At 40.3% G+C, this 21711-nt stretch overlaps 1 long non-coding RNA gene across 2 annotated transcripts in view; it reads left to right on the top strand.

Moving 5' to 3' along the window:
- Window positions 1-21711, top strand: part of LOC129645834 (uncharacterized) — a 215603-nt gene that overhangs the window by 107211 nt on the left and 86681 nt on the right. Inside the window, exons 3-4 of one of the 2 annotated variants that reach the window (XR_008711520.1) lie at window positions 2951-3091; window positions 3754-3807. This is a non-coding gene — a long non-coding RNA (uncharacterized LOC129645834). Of the gene's footprint in view, window positions 1-2950; window positions 3092-3753; window positions 4622-21711 lie in introns of those variants that run through there. The other variant, XR_008711519.1, reaches the window with a different exon arrangement.

Genomic DNA, 21711 nt, shown 5'->3' with positions numbered 1-21711 from the left:
TTTGAATGGGGGCTCTCCTACTTGTAACTGAGCGACCTTGGGCAAGTCACTTAATTTCTTTCAGCTTCAGTTCTTCTGTAAAAAGGGGAAGATAATATTTCTCAGCAATAGGTTTGTGAAGAGGAATGTACTGTTATGAACTGAGAATGTGGGGCTCCTCAGATGATGAATGTAATGTTGGCATTGGCTGGGTTTCCTTAGGTTCTTGACTCTCTTCCCACGACCATCTACTAAAGAGACAGCTGCAGCCAATGATGAGATATCCTGCCTGTGATAATTCCCCCAGCCCTCTACTCTTAGAGTGGTGGAAATGCCTGGGCAGTGGCAGGGTGGCACTCCAGTAGAGTCTTGGAAAGAGATGAAAAGAAGTAAGAGATGGTCACAGTCCATTATTCTTTGCTCTCATTATTCCTATCATGTACCCATGGGCAGTGTTGGAGGAGTCCCCTCCCTGGACATTCATTCTCTCACCAGCCTCCTTTACCAATCAGGAAGGGGATTTGTGGAAACCCTGGCTGGTGGCGGGATGCCAGGCAGTCTCTGCTTGCTGGAAAATTTGATGTGGCAGCTGTAGCTTATTGTCCTTGCAAATGCCAGAGAAAAGAGCGTTGTAAATAAGTGCAAGGAGCTGATAGCAAAAATTTGAGCCTGCACTGCAGTGCTTCGAACAGCATTACAGGGCACTGATTTAGTGCCGGCTCACAGAAGGGCAGGCTACCTTGAGTACCGAATTAGCATGTCCCCAGGGTGTTCTTTGGCATTCTACCCAGGCTGCTAACCAAGTCCTCTACGCTTCATTTATGGAATCTGACACTATCACAGGCTCCAGCAGTATAGCTGCAGGCTCTAGTAAACTCCTAAATTAAAAGTCAGCCTAGTCAAGGATATTTTGATGTCCAGGGCTTTGTGTACAGCTCCTGTGAGGATTAGTGCCCACGTAACTTCTGACTTATTGAAATAAATGCAGACCCTCCTATCCCAGCTTTACGTTTTTGCACAGGAGATTTTTAGGGCTGAGATGAGATTTTTCATGTAGGTCAGTTACTTCAAGAATTCTTCATTTGGGGACAGGAGGCATATTATATATGTAAGGCACTATTCTGCAGAAAGGATAAAAATACTATTCCTGAAAATAAACTCTTTCTTTAGTTTTTGGGTTTTATAGTCCACATTCTAATGAATTCCACCTAACGTAGAGCCATTGAGGAAAAAGGAGAGGGAAAAACCTGTTAATGAAACAGTCTTGAAAAGCATGGAGGTTGCCAGAGAGAAGCTCTCTCAACTTCTTAATTCATGGATCTAGATGGTTTATGGGCTTCTCAGGTGGCACTAGTGGTAAAGAACCCGCCTGCCGATGTGGGAAACAAGAGATGCCAGTTTGATCCCTGGGTCTGGAAGATCCCCTGAAGCAGGGCATGGCAACCCATTTCAGTATTCTTGCTTGGAGAATCCCACGGACAGAGGAGTCTGGCGGGCTACAGTCCATAGGATCGCAAAGATTCAAACACAACTGAAGTGACTTAGCACGCACAGGGGATTCATAGATCAGGTGGTTCATCAGAAGCCACCAAACACTTAACTTCAGTACAATGTAAGTGTCACAGACTGATCCTGTGCCAGCTTGTTGGCAAGATAGAAAAAAAATACTGTATCTTTCAGAGCAATGCAGCCAACTAAAGTTTTTATTGCTTCCTTTTTTCACCCTCGTCCATGACACACAATTTAGAGTAGAGTATTGTCTCGGTTGCTCAGTGGTGATGTGTAATCAATGCACTCAGTGGCCACGCAGGCATGTGTGAGAGAACTGCATTTAGAGGCTTTGATCTTGCACAGTCTGGCCAGCTAGCAATTTACAGACACGGTAAAAAGAAAAAGAGAAGCAAAAATGAAAATAGAAGCAGACCTGCTGAAACTTTTATTGTTTGTTAATACTTTTTGGGTGCCAGAACTTTTCACGTATACTGTGTTGGAAGCGGGAGATTTGGGTTTGATCCCTGGATCAGGAAGATCCCCTGGAGGAGGAAGTGGCAACCCACTCCAGTATTCTTGCCTGGAAAATTCCATGGACAAAGGAACCTAGTGGGCTACAGTCCATGGGGTCACAGAGAATTGGACATGACTGAGTCACTGAACACCCTGAGCTTGTTTCTCTTTCGGGGCTTCTACATGTTGCATTTAGAGAAGTTAAATGGCTTAGAAAATAGGACTCCATGGAAATTCTGTTGTATAAATTTTGATCTGTAGGGGCAATAAGAGACTTCTTTTTTATCTTCTCCACTACTGCAAATGATGACAAATGATTCCAAAAATTCCATTGACCAGAGAGTTCGTTTGATTTTTTATAAGATGGCACTAATAGCATCTAGTTGTCTTTCAACTTCATTTGAAATAATTTTGTTAGATTGTATTTTGACAGCTGTGCTATCAGCATGCATTAAAAAAAAAACAAAAACTTACCAAAATGGGTGAATTTTTGTATAGGTATTGAAGATGAAATTGAAGGTGAAAAAAAAGCAGTACTTTTGGCATATTATGCTTTATTATTACAAGAAAAGTAAAATTGCAGCTGAAATGCAAATAAAGATTTGTGCAGTGTACGGAGAAAGTGCTGTGACTGATCAAATGCATCAAAAGTGGCTTGCAAAGTTTCTAGCTGGAGATTTCTCGCTGGATGATGCTCCATGGTTGGTAGACCAGTTGAAGATGATTGCACTTGAATTGAGACATTAATTGAGAACCGTCAGTGTTTATAGCACATGAGAGATAGCTGACCTACTCAAAATATCCAAATCAAGTGTTGAAAATCATTTGCACCACCTCAGTTATGTTCATTGCTTTGATGTTTGGGTTCCACATAAATTGAACCAAAAAAATCTTCTTGACCATATTTCTTCCTGCAATTCTTTACTTAAGTGTAACAAAATGTTCTCTTTTTAAAACATTGTGACAGGCTATGAAAAGTGGATACTGTACAATCAAGTGGGGCTATGAAAAGTGGATACTGTACAATCATGTGGAACAGAAGAGATCATAGGGCAGGTGAAATGAACCACTACCAACCACACCAAAGACTGGTCTTCATCCAAAGAAGGTGATGTTGTGTATATGGTGGGATTGGGAGGCCTCTATTACGAGCTCCTTCCAGAAAACTGAACAGTTAATTCCAACAAGTACTGCCCCCAGTCTGACCAACTGAAAGCAGCACTTGATGAAAAGCATCCAGAATTAGTCAATAGAAAATACATAATTTTCCATCGGGATAACACAAGACTGCCAGTTTCTTTGATGACCAGGCAAAAACTGTTACTGCTTGGTTGGGAAGTTCTGATTCATCTGTTGTATTCACCAGACATTGTAACTTTAGATTTCCATTTACAAAATTCTCTCAATGGAAAAAAAAAAATTCAAATCCCTGGAAGACTGTAAAAGACACATGGAACAGTTCTTTGCTCAAAATGTTAAGTTTTGGGATGGTGGAATTACGAAGTTGCCTGAAAAATGGCAAAAGGTAGTGAAACAAAGGGGTGAATATGTTACTTAATAAAATTCTTAGTGAAAATGAAAAATGTGTCTTTTATATTTATTTAAAAGCCAAAGGAACAAAGCAAGCATTTTTATGAAAAATGAGCATACTGCTAATTAAAACACTCAGAAAAAGGTTTGATATTGAACTGAAAATTTTAGAACTGGAAGGTATCTTAGAGAACATCTATGTAAAACTTTTTCTCCTTATCTTTGTCCCCATTCTGTCAGGAGGAAAACTAAAACCCTAAGAGATGTGGTTGCTGTCCCAGTTCACAGCACAAGGTAAGAGACCATTGTTTGAGGCTTGTGGCTTTCTGAGTCATTATATCTAATGGGAGGATTTTAGGACTGTGGTTAGAGAAACCAGTGTGGAAATATTTGGGAGGGGGGCAAGGTGGACAGAAGACTATTTCTAAAGTTCTTATGGCAAAACCAATACAATATTGTAAAGTAAAAAAAAAAATAATAATAATAAAAAAATAAAGTTCTTATGCAGCACCAAATAGAATTGTCAAGAAAATTCTCTGAAAGAAGAGCAGTGATGGGGGTGGAGAAAGACAGGGAAGAATTAATCCTGCCAAGATGTTAAAATATGTTATAAAGCTTTATTAATTAAAATATTAGTTGCTCATTTGTGTCCGACTCTTTGCAACCCTATGGACTATAGCCTGCCAGGCTTCTCTGTTCCTGGAATTCTGCAGGCAAGAATACTGGAGTAGATTGCCATGCTTTCCTCCAGAAGATCTTTCTAACGCAGGGATCGAACCCAGGTCTTCCACATTGCAGGTGGATTCTTTGCCGTCTGAGCCACCAGGGAAGCCCAATTAAAAGATGTGGTACTGGTTCATAGACATATAAACCAATGGAACACACTAAATCCAAGTGTATATAGAAATTCAGTATATGACAAAGGCATCTCTGGTAAGTAGGGAAAAAGTAGCATAATTTAATATATGATCTTGTGACAGCTTGTCAGTCATCTGAAAAATAATAGTTAAATGTAAAAAAAAAGAAACCTTAAACATTCTATAGAAAAAAAAATAGTGAATGCTTTTAGAACCTTGGTGTGAAGAGGACTTTTTGAGTATAACACAAAATATGGAGGACATGAAAAGACTGGTAAATCAAAATACGTAAAAATAAATTCTTTATGGTGAGACCATCAAGAAGGCCAAAAGAAAAAAAATGGTGAAAATATTGGCATTCCTATATTATATATAGAGTAACCTCCTTAATATCTAAGAACTCTTCAATGATACAAAAAGACCAACTTGATTGAAAACTAGTCCAAAGATATACACAGAGCTTATACAGCAAAAGAAATAAAAAGAACCCAAAGATATAGCTCTTGTCTTTGCTACCCTTTGTTATACATTCTCTCCATTGATTATTAAGTTAATACTAAGAAAATATTCTATGTCACTCTGATTAAGAAATACAAATATATATCCACTGAAACATACTTTTGTAATTTATTGAATTGGCACAAATGCCAAAGATCAATGACACACTTGTATAGCTGAGGCTATGGAAAAACAAACATTTCCTAAAGAAATACTTTCTTCACCTATAGTGGGACATTTAGGATAATTTAGGAAAGTTTCTCAAAATTGAAAATGCATGAACTCTCTGATATTTTAAGTAATTCCCCTTGTATGTTGTTCTACTCTTGCTCAAAGTATGCAATGATTATACAGACATAAGTTATTATATACAGTTCTTTCTATCTATTTATATTTTTAAATGTTTTAAAGGATATTCCCTTGTGAATAATAGCAAACATGTTGAAATAAGCTGAATGTTCACCAGTAGGTGACTGGTTAAAGAAATCGTGGTATGGACATGCAATAGAATATAATACAGCTGTGAAAAAAGTATAAAGATGTTCTTTGCATACTAAAATGGAAAAAGCTTTCAGAAATATTAAGAAAAAGAGACAGAGTACAGGACATTGTAAAGAGTAGGCTACCTTTTCTTCTTCTTCTTCTTTTTTTTTTTGGCAAATTGGTGGGGATTGGAGGAGATATATATCTGTATTTCTTTGCTTATATATAAAAATATAGAATTATTCACAAATAAAAATCATAGTGGTTACATGTGACAGATGGTAGGTTCAGACCTTGGAAGATGGGAAAGGGAGTTGGCAGAAATCTTATCACTGTGTACTTTTATATAAATAAAAGGAACAGGGGAATGTATTACCTTCTCAGTTAAGTAAATGTCAAAAAGAGAGAAAATATTAGAAGACAAAAATACCGCTGACCCTCTGTAGCAGTCAGAGTTCCAACAGAGAAATAGAACTATAGAATATTTATAAAAGATTTTATTGTAAGAAATTGGCTTATGTGGCTGAGAGCTGGTTAGGCAACTTCAAAATCCATACATCAGGCTGTCAGGAAGGACCAGCTAGAAACTCTCTTGTAGGATCTGATGCTGGGGAAGTTCTGGTTCCTCAGGGAAACTGCATTTCTCCTCTCAAAACCTTTCAATTGATTGGATCAGGTCAACCCAGATTATGAAGGATAATCTCCTTAAAATCTATTGATGGAAGATGTTAACCTCATATCTACAGAATACCTTTATAGCAATACCTGGATTAGTGTTTGAATAACTGGAGACTAGATTCCAGGCAAGTTGACACAGTAAAACTGACTGTTACACTCTCCCTTTTAAATCCAGTTTGGATTTAGAGAATTGCAAGGTTTGAACCTGTGTATTGAACAAGACAGAAAATCAGATTGCTTTTCCTGAATTTTCTGGGATAATCCTGGGGTCAGATTGATCAAATCTAAGATGCTGTTGATTATAAGGTATACTGTTAGTTTTTGTACCACAAACCAAGAAAAAAAGTGCTATCAGTTAAACCCACATGTTTCTGATTACAAGACACATTCTTATCCTTATTTCAGGGATGTTAGAATAATAAAACTATGTGTCTAATAGCATTGATAAAAATATTCTGTGTTCTTTTTTTAAAATCTGTATTTTTTTTAATTTTAAACTTTTTATTTTGTATTGGGGTATAGCTGATTAACCATGTTGTGGTAGTTTATTCTGCACTCTTGTTTGACTGTGGACTGCTTGGCCAATGTGTCTGACCAGTATGTTTCCATTTTGATTCAGAAAATCTAATATATTATCCATAACTCATATTTTTGAATTGTCTGCCCTGCTTTCTGGCTCAAGAATGGAAAATGAGCTCTGTCTAAAGTCTATAGATGTGTCTCCAAAGGTGGAGCAGTGTTGGGAAGATTTTTAGATGGAGTGTGGAGGATGGGAGAGAGTCCTTTGCAGGTTCTTTCCTGCCCTCTTTTCTCCAACCCCATCCTAAGCTGGTAGGAGGACCACAGCAGTTTGGGGCACTGTTCGCCACATGCTGAGACTAGTTTTAGCTAGTCACTGGTGTTTGGCTTGTCCCACTTTCTTTTCTTCCTCTCTGATAGCCAGAGAGTTCAGAGAGAAGCCAGCCTGAGGTATCTCACATTTGCTGCTGCTGCGTTTAGTTGCTAAGTCATGTCCAACTCTTTGCCGCCTCATAGGTTGAAGACCGCCAGTGAACTGTTCATGGGATTTCCCAGTCAAGAATACTGGAGTGGGTTGCCATTTCCTCCTCCAGGGAATCTTCCCAACCCAGGGATTGAACTCACATCTTCTACACTGCAGGCGGATTCTTTACCACTGAGCCACTAGGAAAGCCCAAATATTAAAACATTGCTCTATATCATCATATAGATATCTGTTGTTATTCAGTTGCTCAGTCCTGTCCAACTCTTTGTGACTCCATGAACTGCAGCATGCCAGGCTTCCCTGTCCTTCACTACTTCCAAGTGTTTGCTCGGAATCATGTCCATTGAGTCAGAGGTGCCACCCAACCATCTCATCCTCTGTCACCCCTTTTTCTTCTTGCCTTCAGTCTTTCCCAGCATCAAGGTCTTTTCCAGTGAGTTGGCTTTTCGCATCAGGTGGCCAAAATATTGGAGCTTCAACTTCAGCATGAGTGCTTCCAATGAATATTCAGCATTGATTTCCTTTAGGATTGACTGATTTGATCTCCTTGCTATCCACGGGACTCTCAAGAGTCTTTCCCAGCACCACAGTTCGAAGGCATCAATTCTTTGGCGCTCAGCCTTCTTTATAGTCCAGCTCTCAAATTCATACATGATTACTGGAAAAACCATAGCTTTGATTAGATGGACCTTTGTTGGCAAAGTGATGTCTCTGCTTTTTAATACACTGTCTAGGTTTGTCGTAGCTTTTTTTCTTTTCTTTTTTTAATTTAAATTTATTTATTTTAATTAGAGGCTTTTTTCAAAGGAGCAAGTGTCTTTTAATTTCGTGGCTGCAGTCACCATCCGCAGTGATTTTGGAGCCCAAGAAAATAAAATCTGTCACTGTTTCCACTTTTTCCTCATCTGTTTTCTGTGAAGTGCTAAGATTGGATGCCATGATCCTAGTTTTATGGATGCTGAGTTTTAAGCTAGCTTTTTCACTCTCTTCTTTTGTCCTAATCAAGAGGTTCTTTAGTTCTTCTTCACTTTCTGCCATTAGAGTGGTATCATCTGCATATCTGAGGTTATTGCTATTTCTCCTGGCAATCTAGATTCCAGGTTGTGAGTCTTCCAGCCCAGCACTTCACATGATGTACTCTGCATGTAAGTTAAATAAGCAGGGTGACAATATACAGTCTTGACGTACTCCTTTCCCAATTTGGAACCAGTCTGTTGTTCCATGTCCAGTTCTAATTCTTGCTTCTTGGCCTACATACAGGTTTCTGAGGAGAAAGGTAAGGTGGTCTAGTATTCCTATCTCTAAGAATTTCCCACAGTTTGTTGTGATCCACATAGTCAAAGACTTTAACATAGTCAATGAAGCAGAGTAGATTTTTTTTTTTTAAATTCCCTTGCTTTTTCTATGGATCCAGTGAATGTTGGCAATTTGATATCTGGTTCTTCTGCCTTTTCTAAATCCAGGTTGTACATCTGGAATTTCTCAGTTCATGTACAGTTGAAGCTAGCTTGAAGGATTTTGAATATTACCTTGCTTGCTTGTGAAATGAGTGCAATTATATGGTAGTTTGAAAATTCTTTGGCATTGCCTTTCTTTGGGATTGAAATGAAAACTTATCTTTTCCAGTCCTGTGGCCACAACTGTGTTTTCCAAATTTGTTGCATATTGAGTGCAGCACTTTTACAGCATCATCTTTTAGGATTTGAAATAGCTCAGCTGAAATTCCTTTATCTCCACTCCGTTTGTTTGTAGTTAAACTTCCTAAGGCTCACTGACTTCACACTCCAGATGTCTGCCTCTGGGTGAGTGATCACTCCTTTGTGGTTATCCAGGTCATTAAGACCTTTTTAATATAATTCTTCTGTGTATTCTTGCCACTTCTTAATCTCTTCTGCTTCTGTTAGGTCTTTGGCTTTTCTGTTCTTTATTGTGCCCATATTTGCATGAATATTCCTCTGATATCTCTAGTTTTCTTGAAGAGATCTCTAGTCTTTCCCATTCTATTGTTTTCCTCTATTTCTTTGCATTGTTCACTTAAGAAGGCTTCTTATCTCTCCTTGATATTCTCTAGAACTCTGCATTCAGTTGGGTATATCTTTCCCTTCTCCTTTACCTTTCGCTTCTCTTCTTTTCTTAGTTATTTGTAGAAAAGGCAGAGGAACCAGAGATCAAATTGCCAACATGCGCTGGATCATGGAAAAAGCAAGAGAGTTCCAGAAAAATATCCATTTCTGCTTTATTGACTATGCCAAAGCCTTTGATTGTGTGGATCACAATAAACTGTGGAAAATTCTGAAAGAGATGAGAATACCAGACCATCTGACCTGCCTCCTGAGAGATCTATATACAGGTCAGGAAGCAACAGTTAGAACTGGACATGGAACAACAGACTGGTTTCAAATAGGGAAAGGAGTTTGTCAAGGCTGTATGTTGTCACCCTGCTTATTTAACTTATATGCAGAGTACATCATGAGAAACGCTGGGCTGGAAGAAGCACAAGCTGGAATCAAAATTTCCAGAAGAAATATCAATAACCTCAGATATGCAGATGAAACCACCCTTATGGCAGAAAGTGAAGCAGAACTAAAAAACCTCTTGATGAAAGTGACAGAGGAGAGTGAAAAAGTTGGCTTAAAGCTCAACATTCAGAAAACTAAGATCATGGCATCTGGTCCTGTCACTTCATGGGAAATAGATGGGGAAACAGTGGAAACAGTGTCAGACTTTATTTTTTGGGCTCTAAAATCACTGCAGATGGTGATTGCAGCCATGAAATTAAAAGAGGCTTAATCCTTGGAAGGAAAGTTATGACCAATCTAGATAATATATTGAAAAGCAGAGATATTACTTTGACAACAAAGGTCCATCTAGTCAAGGCTATGGTTTTTCCAGTGGTCATGTATGGATGTGAGAGTTGGACTGTGAAGAAAGCTGAGCACTGAAGAATTGATGCTTTTGAGCTGTGGTGTTGGAGAAGACTCTTGATAGTCCCTTGGACTGCAAGGAGATTCAACCAGTCCAACCTAAAGGAGATCAGTCCTGGGTGTTCATTGGAAGGACTGATGCTGAAGCTGAAACTCCAATACTTTGTCCATCTCATGCGAAGAGTTGACTCATTGGAAAAGACCCTGATGCTGGGAGGGATTGGGGGCAGGAGGAGAAGGGGACAACAGAGGATGAGATGGCTGGATGGCATCACCGACTCGATGGACATGAGTTTGAATGAACTCCAGGAGTTGGTGATGGACAGGGAGACCTGGTGTGCTGTGATTCATGGGGTCGCAAAGAGTTGGACACGACTGAGCAGCTGAACTGAAGGCCTGCTCAGACAACCACTTTGCCTCTTGCATTTGTTTTTCTTGGGAATGGTTTTGGTCACTGCTTCCAGTACAGTGTTATGAACTTCTGTTCATAGTTCTTCAAGCACTCTGTCTACCAGACCTAGTCCCTTGAATTGATTTGTCTCCTATACTATATAATCATAAGGGATATGATTTAGGTCATACCTGAATGGCCTAGTGGTTTTCCCTACTTTCTTTATTTTAAGCCTGAATTTTGCAACAAAGAGTTCATGATCTGAGCCATAGTCAACTCCGGGTCTTGTTTTTGCTGACTGTATAGAGCTTCTCCATCTTTGGCTGCAAAGAATATTATCAATCTGATTTTGGTATTGAATATCTGGTAATGTCCATGTGTTATATAAATATATATATATTTATATCTCTTGTATGATATAAATATAGGACTGTGCAAATTTCACTTAATGGTTATGAAGTACACTAGCTCCTACTTGGGGCTGGGCAGAGGAGCCTGGAGGACTATAGTCTATGGGATCACAAAAGTGTTAGTCACAACTTAGTGACCAAACAGTAACAACAGCAACAACAATAGCAAGCTCCTACTTAGTTTAACTTTAGAACGGAAGGGTGGCAAAGCCCCTGTGCAATCCAATTTAGAGTTATAGAAAAAATAAGTTGGGTGCCATGATTCTAGCCAGAGGGGAGAAATGACATTAGAAAGCCAGCTGAGTGCTCATAATCAGTTACGGTGACCTACAAGCCCAAAGGAGTGGATGGCTGGACCTTCTATTTGTCAGGGCCAAATTTATCACCACTGTTATGAATTGGAGCTCCTACATGTTGCAGATGTTTGAATATTATCTTGTCGAGGATAGCATACTCTTCGTAGAAAACCAGTTCTGATTGCTAACTTCAAAAGGGCCAAAAAGATTGCTAACTTTAAAAGGCATATCAGAATCATGCCTAGTTCAGCTTTACTCACCAACCTTCCTGCACCCCATTTTACTCAGTTTTATGGAGTCCACAAAGGTGTCTTGTTTTTAACACAATGGATTCAATAAAGTAAGCCAGATACTGACTACTTTTAATGCTCAATTAATAAGAATATAGAGCTCAAAAAAGATCAACTTGCTTTTATTCAAACTGATAGTAAAAATATAAAGAAAAGATAAAAACACAAAAACAGCTGAGTCACTTATAGACCTTTATTTCTGAAGAGCTCAGTAACAATTTAGGATGGACTTATGCTGTTTAAAAAGGTGGCATCATAAGCTGTCTGTGTTTTGAAATTTTCTTCTTTTCTTTATTGGTTTTCTTCTTCCAAAAAACAAACTGACAATGATTTGAATGCTGAATTTCTTCCCTAATTTAACAACCACTGGAGGTATTATTGTAGATATAGCATCAAGAAAACAAAATCCTGTTAAGAAGCAAGAATAAGTACCTCTCAAACAATGAGTGCTTGTGAGAACCACTGTTAGTATCTATTGTGTTGAAAATCTACTTAAAATGTACAGGTGTATATAATAGCATCATAGGAGCCTGAGGAGCTCTTTTGTGTCTAGCATATAAGTCTTCTGAATGTATCAGGAACAGTATTGTGCTTCAGAAGTATATTTTATATTAAAGGTATTTGAAGACAAAAAAGAAAAAAAAAACAAAAACAGCAAAGGGCCAAGTCTCTCCCATGCAAAAGAGGAAAAAGTCATAAGAGGAGAGAACTCAGAAGCTGATGACCTTTGGCACTTATTTTTATTATTTTTGACAATAGCCTCCCATTGTACTTCTGATTCTACTGTGAAATCTAATTTTTACCCATACCTTTGAAAATATGGTTCTGAAATGTGTTCAACATAAGAAATAAAATTTTGAGTAGTCGCGTTAAGTGAATCTGTTACCTGAAAAGGCAGAGTGCGTATTCAATGAAAACACTTATTGAGCATCTTCTATGTATAAGATCCTGACTATGGGATGTGGAAGATGCAAAGATGAATAAGACACAGTTGCTGCCTTTGTGAAGCTTGCAGATGAAGGAGAGAAAACTGTAAAAATAATTACGTGTTGTGCTGAAAATAAATTGTACAAATAAATGCAATGGGTATAGTACTTTCTTACAAATTCAGCCTCTGTTTAGACTTGAAAGCTAGTTGCAAATGTTATCTCCTCACCTTCCCTTCTTCTACTGTGAATGCAATGTTCTTCATTTTGTTGTTGTTTAGTCTCTAGGTTGTGTCCGATTCTTTGCGACCTCAGGACTGTAACCCTGGCTGCTTTGTCCATAGGATTTTTCCAGGCAAGATTAGTGGAGTGGGTAGCCATTTCCTCCTCCAGGGGATTTTCCCAACCCAGGGATTGAATCCATTCTCCTGCATTGGCAGGTGGATTCTTTATCACTGAGCCACCAGGAAAGTCCCATTCTTTGTTTTGGAGTCCTCCATTTGCAGAGTCTGAATTCTAAGTAACACTTGCATGTTTCCCCCAGTTTCCAGCAGTGCTTTGAAAATGAATGCATGAACTTCTAACTAAATGACTGTGTAAGGAAGGATCTTTTTCTTTTCTTTTCTTACAGGCTACAGAGCTGTCTTCTTTTCTATGAAGAATTGATGCCAATACATGGCATGAGTTGCAATTTGACTATTTTCTGCACTTGTAGAGGCCACATTAGGTTTTGATTCTAGGCATCCTTTAAAAATGGCTTCCCAGGTGGCACTAGTGATAAAGAAACTGCCTGCCAGTACAGGAGATGTAAGAGATGAGGGTTCAATCCCTGGGTCGGGAACATCCCCTGCAGGAGGGCACGGCTACCCACTCAAGTATTCTTGCCTGGAGAATCCCATGGACAGAGGAGACTGGTGGGCTACAGACCATTGGGTCACAAAGAGTCATACACGGCTAAAGCAACTTATCACACACGCATCCTTTGAAAAAATAAAAATCCTGAAAAAGAGATGGGTAAATGATTTCTCAAAATTGCTAGTTTTCTTTTATTGGTTAATGGAATCAGACCTAAGATGGCTGTGTTGATCTGAAAACCGGAGGAATGCTGCTACACTGAGAACAGGAGGGTGCAGGATGGGGGAGGGAGGAGGGTAAGGATGAGGAAGAGGAAGGAGGACAGGACTGGGGAGGGAGGAGGGCCAGAAGGCATGGGGGAGCACGAGGGTTCACTCACCTGCAGGTTGCATCATGGCATCGTGGGGAGAGTACAGATTCTGGAGCCAGCACACCGAACTTGAAGCTTGAGTATTTGTTGTGCCTCCTTGAACACTTAGATCCTTTAAGTCTCAGTTCCTTAGTATGTAAAATCGGTATAATACCTCATAGTTGTCTGGAGTGTTGAGACAGCAAGTGATTCAGCATGGGTTACTTGTTTATTTCATGGTGTCTAGTGCATACTGAGTACTCAGTAAATGTTTGTGTCTCTCCCAGGGCAGAGGGAAAGTACTGGAAAGAAAAAGGATGAAGGAAATGCTAGAGAGCAAAGGGAAGAAAGGATTGGAAGATGAAGTTCTTAAAGTGACTGGAGGTGGCATTAATTTTGAGTATCAAGTAACTATAGAAACCTGGGACTGTGTAGGAAAATACTTATCCTTTTTCCAGGCTCAGAGGTAGATGGGTTGAAAGACCACTGGATTTGGGTTTAGTAGCCTTGAGTTTTATAATCGACTCCTTCACTAAGTAGCGTGGCCGTGGTCAAATCCCTGAACCCCACTGAGTCTCTGATCCACTGAGGTATTAAGTGAAGAGTTCATTTAGATGAACTCGTCTGGTCCTATAATTCTTGATGAAATATTTGAGATGAAAATAACTGAAAATCTACCTATGTACTTCATCTCAATCTAAGTCATGACCTTGTAAAAGTCAGGAATGAGTTTAAGTAGTTTTATTTATAAAGAAACTGTTTGCAACAGTGTAGTGCTCATACTGGGACTTCCCTGCTGGCTCAGGGGTAAAGAATCCACCTGCTAATGCAAGAGACTGGGTTGGGAAGATCCCCTGGAGAGGGAAATGGCAATCCACTCCCATATTCTTGCCTGGGAAATCCCATGGACAGAGGAACCTGGCAGGCTTCAGTCCAAAGGGTCAGACAGGACTGAGCACAAAAGCCCTGAAATATTGGTAGTATCAAAGGGCTCTGAAACATATACTCATTAGTCTGATCCAAGAACCAATGATACATAAAATCTATCTAGATGTTGTATAAAGGATACAGATTCTACCTGTGTTCCACTCAAATTGTCTTAAAAACTAAAGAGGGCAGATATTTTGCCACTGGCAAAGTAAGCTTTATTCTGATGCTCTGTATCTTCAGGGCATTTTTGGTTACTTTCAGAGAAAATAAATAATTGCCAGTAATTGAGGGCTGTCTATGCACCAGACGTTGTAAGTATACTTCACACATGAAGTTTTATAAAAATTATGCCAGTTTCTTCTAGATTCTAAGAGGGGTCTGGAAAAAGACTTTTGGGGCAGATTCTTCTTACTAAGTGAAACATTGGAAATATAAGACCTGTTTGCTGTCTTTAGCTATGGGAGGGAAGATAAAAGAAAAATTTACCAAGGGATCCCAGTGGACTTTCTTGGAAGAAGGGGTATGAGAACTCTTCTTTCAGAGATTTGAAATTTAGGAACTGGGTCTTCAAACTTTGCTGTCAAGAAGACTCTATAGGGACTTCCCTGGTGGTACAGTGGGTGTGAGTCTGCCTGCCAATAAAGGAGGGACAGGTTCAATCCTTGGTCCAGGAAGATTCCACATGCTGTGGAGCAGCTGACCCTGGGCACCACAACTACCGAAGCCCATGCTCTAGAGCCCACGCTCTATGACAAGAGAAGTCACTGCAATGAGAAGCCTGTGCACCTCAACGAAGAGTAGCCCCCGATCACCGAAACTAGAGAAGGCCGGTGTGCAGCCACAAAGAGACAGTGCAACTAAAAATAAGTAAGTACACAAATTGTTTTTAAAAAAGGAGAATCTTGTAGTGGATTGAATAGTGTCTCCCCAAATTCATGTCCACTGGAACCCAAGAATGTGATCTGTGAAACAGAGTCTTTGCAGGTATCTGGATGCTTGAGTTATTAACTCTGAATGAAAAGAGACTTGGCTGTGTGTTTATCCTGAGTTGGTGAAGCTGACTCTGCTGTTAATACCTTTATAACTTCTGGGGTAGGTGAGATATATTTATCATGTTTAGATTGTTTTGGTGACTTGGAGAGATAAGGTAACTGGTTTACTGTCACAGAGTCTAGTTGTGAATTCAGATCTGAATTCAGGGCTTGAGATTTTATTTTTTTTTTAATTTTATTTTATTTTTATTTTTTTTAAATTTTATTTTATTTTTAAACTTTACAATATTGTATTAGTTTTGTCAAATATCGAAATGAATCCGCCACAGGTAGACATGTGTTCCCCATCCTGAACCCTCCTCCCTCCTCCCTCCCCATACCATCCCTCTGGGTCGTCCCAGTGCACCAGCCCCAAGCATCCAGTATTGTGCATCGAACCTGGACTGGCAATTCGTTTCATACATGATATTATACATGTTTCAATGCCATTCTCCCAAATCTTCCCACCCTCTCCCTCTCCACCAGAGTCCATAAGACTGTTCTATACATCAGTGTCTCTTTTGCTGTCTCGTACACAGGGTTATTGTTACCATCTTTCTAAATTCCATATATATGCGTTAGTATACTGTATTGGTGTTTCTCTTTCTGGCTTTCTTCACTCTGTATAATAGGCTCCAGTTTCATCCACCTCATTAGAACTGATTCAAATGTATTCTTTTTAATGGCTGAGTAGTACTCCATTGTGTATATGTACCACTGCTTTCTTATCCATTCATCTGCTGATGGACATCTAGGTTGCTTCCGTGTCCTGGCTATTATAAACAGTGCTGTGATGAACATTGGGATACACGTGTCTCTTTCCCTTCTGGTTTCCTCAGTGTGTATGCCCAGCAGTGGGATTGCTGGATCATAAGGCAGTTCTATTTCCAGTTTTTTAAGGAATCTCCACACTGTTCTCCATAGTAGCTGTACTAGTTTGCATTCCCACCAACAGTGTAAGAGGGGTCCCTTTTCTCCACACCCTCTCCAGCATTTATTGCTTGTAGACTTTTGGATCGCAGCCATTCTGACTGGTGTGAAATGGTACCTCATAGTGGTTTTGATTTGCATTTCTCTGATAATGAGTGATGTTGAGCATCTTTTCATGTGTTTGTTAGCCATCTGTATGTCTTCTTTGGAGAAATGTCTATTTAGTTCTTTGGCCCATTTTTTGATTGGGTCATTTATTTTTCTGGAATTGAGCTGTAGGAGTTGCTTGTATATTTTTGAGATTAGTTGTTTGTCAGTTGCTTCATTTGCTATTATTTTCTCCCATTCTGAAGGCTGCCTTTTCACCTTGCTAATAGTTTCCTTTGTTGTGCAGAAGCTTTTAAGTTTAATTAGGTCCGATTTGTTTATTTTTGCTTTTATTTCCAATATTCTGGGAGGTGGGTCATAGAGGATCCTGCTGTGATGTATGTTGGAGAGTGTTTTGCCTATGTTCTCCTCTAGGAGTTTTATAGTTTCTGGTCTTACCTTTAGATCTTTAATCCATTTTGAGTTTATTTTTGTGTATGGTGTTCGAAAGTGTTCTAGTTTCATTATTTTACAAGTGGTTGACCAATTTTCCCTAAAAAAAAAAAAGAGTGTCCTCCACCATCCCCTTTGTGTCAGGGCGGAAACCAGACACTGAAGAGACCAGCAAACAGAAGAAGCTATAACAGAGGGAACCGCCTTGGAAGCTACAGGCAATAGATTAAAAGCCTGTGGTTACTACCGACTACATAGGAAGGGGCCTATAGATCTTGAGAAATATAAGGGCTTGAGATTTTAGTTACTGTATGTTCCCTCCCTTGAAACCTACTGGGAAGCTACTGGTTCTCCATTGTCTCATATAGAAATATATCTAGCCAACCAATGCTGGATTTGTGTGGAAGGGAGTGGTCTACACCTTGAGCTTGAAGCAGGGTCCTGAATGTGGGCCTGAGTATGGTGGAAGTTAAGAAGGGTTAAAGGGAACTGGGAAGCAGACTTGGGCTTGGCAGAATGGACTACTGCCTCAGAGATGGTGACACCATGAGGTGGGGTTTCCTGGGTAAATCCAGATGTAGCAGCCAGCTAGCAAGCATGGCTCCAACAGGACTGGGTTGTCATAGAAACAGGGACAGATCCAAAGGCCAGAGCCTGGAATCCAGCCAGGTCAGAGTGAGATGGTAACTGAAGCCACAGCTGGAGCAGAAAGGGAGCAGACACACAGGCCGGGGCCCACAGATGTCCTCCATGTACCTGCCTGCTGCTCTGATGTCTCTGGTTCTTGCTTACTCTCCTGGAGAATCCTGTGGCTCTGAGGTGCCTTAAAGGCATGCTCATACTTCTGATAGTGCAGTGAAGAATCTGGCTTCAATGCAGGAGACCCAGGTTCAATCCCTGTGTTGGGAGGATCCCCTGGAGAAGGCAGTGGCAACCCACTCCAGTACTGCCTGGAGAATTCCATGGACAGAGGAGCCTGATGGGCTACAGTCCATGGGGTCACAAAGAGTCAGACATGGCTGAGTGACTAACATACAATGTTTCTGACAAGCAAAAAACCCTCTGTCACCTCTCTGTAACTGGTTTACTGGTTCTTGCTCAGGTATATTCAGCAACAAGCTTCTGAGTTAATGATTCTATCTTTAAACAGTTTGTGGTACAGTTTTGTTATGTGGCACTGATATCTGCTCCCGAATCAATAGAGAGTATTTTCTTTTTCTCCTGGGGGCCAGCTCTTAAACTGTTAGTCACAGAGACTGGCTGGAGGAATCTTCAAATTCTCAAGGCTTAAGCAGCAGAAATTTGGATTCACTAAGTCAGAGGCAGGGCCAGAGAGAGTCTGTGTTTTTGAAAAACTCCCAGGATGTCTGCCTTGTGCAACTAGAGTTGGAAACCACTCATATAGTTTCCCTCATTAAAATCCAACCAAGTAGTAAACATTGTGAAAAGAAAGCAGTCTAACACTTGTAGAGAGCTAACCGGTTGGGCAGGGAGGGGCAATTTTGGAGTAGGGGAGTGGAGGTACAAACAATTGGGTGTAAAATATAGGCTCAGGATGTATTGTGCAACACTGGTAATATAGCCAATATTTTGTAATAACTGTAAATGGGAAGTAACCTCTAAAAATTATATAAAAATTAAAAAAAATCTTGTTAATTCTACCTGCCGAATATTTCTACAAACAGCTGGCAAGGCTTGCCCTCCTTACTGCACGTGCCTTCTTAGTGCCAGTTCTCATCACTGCTTACCTCTGTTACTACACAGACTTCTCACTGGTCTTCCCATCTCCAGCTTTTCATCCTAACTTTAATCCATCCTTCTCACAGTTGCCAAAGTGATCTCTTAGAACTGCACATATGAGCATGGCACTTCCAATTCTGTGCTCACTGACCATAGCAATGATAAGGGAAATAAAATGAGGTGGATGAACCTAGAACCTATTATACAGAGTAAAGTGAGTCAGAAAGAGAAAGATAAATATTGCATTCTAATGCATATATATAGAATCTAGAAAAATGGTACTGAAGAACTTATTTACAGGGCAGCAGTGGAGAAACAGACATAGAGAATAGACTTATGGACATGGGGGAGGGGGGAGGAGAAGGTAAGATGTATGGGAAGAGTAACATGGAAACTTACATTACCATATGTAAAATAGATAGCCAATGGGAATTTGCTGTATGGCTAAGAAACTCAAACTGGGGCTCTGTATCAACTTAGAGGGGTGGGATGGGGAGGGAGATGGGAGGGAGGTTCAAAAGGGAGGGGATATATGTAGACCTATGGCTGATGCATGTTGAGGTTTGACGGAAAACAATAAAATTCTGTAACGTAATTTCCTTCAATAAAAAAATAAAAAGAAAAAAAAGTAAAATAAATAGACCATCAATGACTTATTAGGCCTCTGTCTATCTCCGTTCACCCCTGGTGCCCTGGTTATGCCACATCACTTAAGATTCTCTGATGCTTCCTCCTTTGTCAGGATCATACCTTTGCATTCTTGCTTCAGCCAAGAATGTCCCTTTCCTTGCCTAATTAACTTCCTATTTGTCCTTCTACACTCAGCTTTGGCATGGCCTTCATAAATAGGTTAATCTTGCACTACATGATTTGTTGTGAGAGATTTTGACTCAGCTATTTTGGTAAATTTTACCATGAGGACATTTTGATTCCAGGAACATTTTTATACACCATCATTTACTTGAGTTCACTTTGATGGAGCCTAAAAAAGTGAACCACTAAATTCTTGACTTCAAAAAGTCCTGAGGAAAAACAGTTATTCTTACCCTATTACTGACCTTTACAGCATTGCTGACCCTCCACTCGGGGGGTAGGGAGAGTGAGGGGATTTGATTTAGGGATGGTGTGAAGATAAGAGTGAGGACTGGAGTGGAGTCTGAGATGGGGGAAGGGTCCATGATGAAGGGAGGATTGGGGTCAGAGGCCCCTGCTAAAAGAGACACAGATGTATAGAACAGTCTTTTGGACTCTGTGGGAGAGGGAGAGGGTGGGATGATTTGGGAGAATAGCATTGAAACATGTATAATATCATATAAGAAACGAATCGCTGGTCCAGGTTCGATGCAGGATACAGGAAGCTTGGAGCTGGTGCACTGGGATGACCCAGAGGGATGGTACGGGGAGGGAGGTGGGAGTGGGGTTCAGGATGGGGAACACGTGTACACCCGAGGCGGATGCATGTTGATGTATGGCAAAACCAATACAATATTGTAAAGTAATTAGCCTCCAATTAAGATAAATAAATTTAAATTAAAAAAAAAGAATTAAAAAAAAGAGGCGCCTGCTAATGTGGGAGTATCACTTTTGTTACAGCTTCTGTTTAGATACTTACAAAATAGAAAGAAAAGATATTTTGACATGTTTCTTACAAATTAGCTATGTGTTACGAGTTGAACTCTGTCCCCATCCCCCCAAAAGGTATGGAAGTCCTAGCCCCCACTACCTGTGAGTGTCACCATATTTGGAAATAGAGTCTTTGCAGATGAGCAAGTCAAGACGGGGCTTCCCTGGTGCTTCAGAAGGTAGAGAATCTGCCTGCAATTCAGGAGACATGGGTTCGATCCCTGGGTTGAGAAGATCCCCTGGAGAAGGGAATGGCCACTCACTCCAGTATTCGTGCCTGTACAATCCTGTGGACAGAGGAGCCTGGCGGGCTACAGTCCATGGGATTGCAAAGAGTCAGACACGACTGAGCAACTAACACACATACACACAAGTTAAGATGAGGTCATTAGGGTGGGCCCAAATCCAAAATGACTGTGTCCTTATAAAAAAGGGGAATTTGGCTAAGGAGACACACATAAAGGAGAGACTACGTGAAGAGACACTGGGAGAACACCATGTGAAGATGAAAACAGAGATCAGGGTGATGTATTTACAAGCCAAGCAAAACAGAATTGCCGGCAAATCACCAGCAGATAAGAGATTCATGGAACAGATTGTCCCTCTCAGCCTTCAGAGAGAACCAACCCTATGGACACGTTGATCTTGGACATCTAGCTTCCAGAACTGTGAGACAAAAAAATTCCTGTTGTTTTCACTGCCCAGTTTGTGGTCCTTCATTAAAACAGCCCCAGGAAACTTAATATAGCATGAAGAACAACTGTATCGAGAAGACCTGGTCAAAATGTCCTGTTTCAGGGTGAACTGTCTGTCCTTTGAACTCTCAGAGGATCATTACTTTATATGTTAATGGACTGAAAATTGTCTATTTTGGGCACCAGACAGCTCTCTAAGGTCAAAAGCTTGCTTTTATTCTGTTTTTAGTACCTGACGTATTGAGCCTACATAATTTAAGAATAAGCAGACCATATGGGCTGAGGATCCTGGGAGGTTGAGATGAAATGGTTGCCCTGGTTCTCAGAGTGTTAGGGCTAGGATAGAACTCTGATTTGGTCTGTAGACTATGTACTTTCCATTATACCATGAAGAGTGCTAGCCAATTTACCTCAGTGTTTTCCTCTTCAGACTAAATTTCCTCTGTTTCTCTAGCTTTGACTTATGTGCACAGGTCTTCAAAGCCTTCATTGTACTGTATTCCAGATAGACTTCCCCACTTCAGTACTCTTGCCTGGAAAATCCCATGGACAGAGGAGCCTGGTAGGCTGCAGTCCATGGGGTGCGAAGAGTCGGACATGACTGAGCGACTTCACTTTCATTCTTCACCTCATGCCTTGAAGAAGGAAATGGCAACCCACTCCCGTGTTCTTGCCTGGAGAATCCCAGGGATGGGGGAGCCTGGCAGGCTGCCGTCCAAGGGGTTGCACAGAGTCAGACACGACTGAAG

This window comes from Bubalus kerabau, chromosome 1 (assembly GCF_029407905.1).
Source record: "Bubalus kerabau isolate K-KA32 ecotype Philippines breed swamp buffalo chromosome 1, PCC_UOA_SB_1v2, whole genome shotgun sequence".
NCBI classification, from domain to species: Eukaryota; Metazoa; Chordata; class Mammalia; order Artiodactyla; family Bovidae; genus Bubalus; species Bubalus kerabau.
Note: the sequence above shows the minus strand (reverse complement) of the source record. Positions and strands in the feature narration are given on the sequence as shown.